Below are 4,224 nucleotides of genomic sequence, written 5' to 3'. Positions count from 1 at the left end.
TTTTTCATATTCCTTTAATTATTTTCATATGTTCCATATTTCTTTATAATAACAATAATAATATTATTTTTCATATATCTTTATTATCATTGATGACTACTGAATACCCTATGATCAAACTGTAAACTCGACGACGCGATGCGATGCGATGCTCGATTTCCCATAGAAAACAATGGCGTCTAACACACCGAACGGATTGCACACTTCTCGCCGTGCAAATCCTCAATTTTGAACAAATAATGATGAAAAGTGGTACAGCGATCCTTTGATTAATATACAAAATTTCTATTGTTTTAGTTTTTTGAATTTCTTCACAAAATTTCTTTTATTTGCATTTTATTTTTTTCGGATCACTGAAATACACTGTTGCCGTCAATAATTTGGCGATCTGACGGCGTATACATATGTAGAACACGGGTCTTAAATTGACGCATTTCAATCAGTATGCGTCTCGTAATTTGTACAGACCAAATACCTGTCATGTTGTTGTAATTTATACCAAATTTTGGTTAATCAACGATGGAAATGCCAGTAAATTTGAAAAAAATAACACAGAACGGAGGCGGACGAGCACGGAGTCTCAATTGTAATCGTGTAGTGAACGTTATCGATCGATATTCTTTTATCGGAAATTGATACAATGTAGTGTTGCTCACTCGCATGACAATGGCGCGAAACTTGGCCAAAGTGCGCCAAAATGTGCTGAAATATAAACGCATCACTAAAACTGTAAAAAAGCGTCGACGATTTTATTTAAGTACAAGAAACCAACGGATACGTTGATGGTTATGGTATATATACGGGTTATTGTGGATATATTCATGAGGTGACCGGAACACATGAACCGGTAAGCCAGCAGATTTCGATCGATATTCTATTGAAAATAAATTGATACAATGTTCGTTGTTGTCACTAGCAACTGGCCGAAAGCGCTCTAAGGCAGAAAAAATGCTTCGCGGAATATGAAACAATCAGGCATACTTTCGTCCCGCAGTGTTAGCTCCCACATGTATGTATGTATGTATGTATGTATGTATGTATGTATGTATGTATGTATGTATGTATGTATGTATGTATGTATGTATGTGTGTGTGTGTGTGCGTATGTACGTACGTAGTACGTACGTACGTACGTACGTACGTCGTATGTCGGTCTGTCGGTCTGTCTGTCTGTCTGTCGGTCTGTCGGTCGGTCGGTCGGTCGGTCGGTCGGTCGGTCGGTCGATCGATCGACGATCGATCGATCGATCGATCGATAGATAGATAGATAGATAGATAGATAGATAGATAGATAGATAGATAGATAGATAGATAGATAGATAGATAGATAGATAGATAGATAGACATCAAATCAGGTGCAATAATCGTTATCATTCAAGGTAACTAAGAAAGTTACCAGGTCCAGGAACATATTCAAAATGACAAAGGCAATGGGGTCATCTTGAACCACAAAATAGTGGTGGTACCAGGTGTCCGGAATGGGTAAGCGTACCCTGCCAGCTAGCTGCATCCGTCAAGATTGACCCAAAGCGACAAATCCATTGTTATTTGGTGAATTCACCAAATTACTTTTGTGAGTCAAAATTTGGTATGCTGTCACTCATCATTTGAGAACAGATAGGTCTATTTTGATACAACATCTCCTATCTACCTAGAACTTCTTAATGATTTCACTAATCTACTTTCTGAGAACCCTTGCCTCACTAACTTTTGAGCTAATAGGCTGTGTCTAACTCGAAATTCTTCATATGAATTGCATGCTCTACTGTATCTGAGAGTTGTGAAATATCCACACCATAAGCTGGAGATGATGGTATATGCTCCAAAAAAGGGAAAGTTTATGATTTCAAAATTGAAATCGTCTCTTTTGTCATACAGCTTAGTATATAGTGTATTTTGTCTAATTTCAAACAATACGTCTAGGTATGAAGCCGAGTCCACACTTTCAGTTGTTTCTTTTATTTCTAAATCATCTGGGTAGATGTGGTGTAGATTATTGGATATACCAGGACTGTTTAAACTGATGAGATCATCGATATATCTGTGGGTGTTGTTAAATCGCTTGGCAATCCTTTTACACCCAGATTTCTGAAGTGATTGTATGAACTCTGCTTCATACGAATACAAAAAAAGTCTGCAAAAAGTGGGGCGCAGTTTGTGCCCATGGGAATGCCTATGGTTTGCCTGAATGTCATGCCAGCAAACTTGATAAATATGTTGTCAATTAGGAAATATAGCATTTGAATCCCCTCAACATCACTGTATTTGAGTTTGGCATCGCTGTTGTTGGTGAAATAGCCCAAGTTGCGCTTGATGGCAATGTATTCATACCTACGACTACCATTCTTGTAAAAGAAGACTTTCTTCACGAGAGATGATAGCCTGTCTTTAAGTTTGTTATGTGGGATGGTTGTGTACAACTTTGAAAAATCAAATGTGTGGATTAAATTGTACATGTTTTTGTTATTTTGTAAAATATGTAACAATTCTTTGGAGTTCTTTAATATCCACATTTGATTGGCCCACTATCTATCTATCTATCTGTCTATCTATCTGTCTATCTATCTATCTATCTGTCTATCTATCTATCTATCTATCTATCTATCTATCTATCTATCTATCTATCTATCTATCTATCTATCTATCTATCTATCTATCTATCTATCTATCTATCTATCTATCTATCTATCTATCTATCTATCTATCTATCTATCTATCTATCTATCTATCTATCTATCTATCTATCTATCTATCTATCTATCTATCTATCTATCTATCTATCTATCTATCTATCTATCTATCTATCTATCTATCTATCTATCTATCTATCTATCTATCTATCTATCTATCTATCTATCTATCTATCTATCTATCTATCTATCTATCTATCTATCTATCTATCTACTATCTATCTATCTATCTATCTATCTATCTATCTATCTATCTATCTATCTATCTATCTATCTATCTATCTATCTATCTATCTATCTATCTATCTATCTATCTATCTATCTATCTATCTATCTATCTATCTATCTATCTATCTATCTATCTATCTATCTATCTATCTATCTATCTATCTATCTATCTATCTATCTATCTATCTATCTATCTATCTATCTATCTATCTATCTATCTATCTATCTATCTATCTATCTATCTATCTATCTATCTATCTATCTATCTATCTATCTCTATCTATCTATCTATCTATCTATCTATCTATCTATCTATCTATCTATCTATCTATCTATCTATCTATCTATCTATCTATCTATCTATCTATCTATCTATCTATCTATCTATCTATCTATCTATCTATCTATCTATCTATCTATCTATCTATCTATCTATCTATCTATCTATCTATCTATCTATCTATCTATCTGTCTGTCTGTCTGTCTGTCTGTCTGTCTGTCTGTCTGTCTGTCTGTCTGTCTATCTATCTATCTATCTATCTATCTATCTATCTATCTATCTATCTATCTATCTATCTATCTATCTATGTCCATCCTTCCAGATGTCTGCCTATCCGTCCATATCAAATACCGCTGCAAATGTTAAGCTGATTTTTTGGGGTGATGGTGCCGTTGTTCAAATGAACCTATCAGCCTTGTAAATATGCAAATGAGGTAGGAAAAAGCTAAGAATGGTCAAAAATCAAGACCTCAGAAACTACTTAATCGATTATTGTTATACTTGGTTTTAAGGTACCTTGGGCCACGCATATTTAACTGTATTAATTTGATGCCAAGAATTGCTGCATTCTATTTTAAGTATATTTTTTTCTCTATTTTTTCCTTTTAATCAAAAGCTCTTCTTCTCTGAAAGCAATAGTCCGATTGCTTTAAAATTTGCTTTGCAGGTTTCTAGGAATGACCAAAATAGGATTCATTGAAATTATGATGAAATATACATATTTGTATTTATGGGGAAATGTTTAGCAATTTTGGTCAACACATCTTCTTCTGAGAAACTGTTTATCCCATTACTTTCAAATTAAGTGAGCTGGTTATTATGAGCTGAAGTATTTTATATCTGTTGAGGTATAAGGATTGCAATGTTATGTGTGCACAGTTACTGAGTATTTCTGTAAAATTGGAGCTCAGAGCCATTGACACTATTTTTAATTTAATCAATCATCCAAAGGGCGAACGCCCAACTACAGGGACGAGGTACCGTTAATCCACCACTCAGTGGAACAATGAGGAGGAGTCAAGTGCAT

This window comes from Ptychodera flava, chromosome 11 (assembly GCF_041260155.1).
Source record: "Ptychodera flava strain L36383 chromosome 11, AS_Pfla_20210202, whole genome shotgun sequence".
Taxonomy (NCBI): Eukaryota; Metazoa; Hemichordata; class Enteropneusta; family Ptychoderidae; genus Ptychodera; species Ptychodera flava.
The sequence above is the reverse complement of the archived record's forward strand: the minus strand, read 5'-3'. Positions refer to the sequence as shown.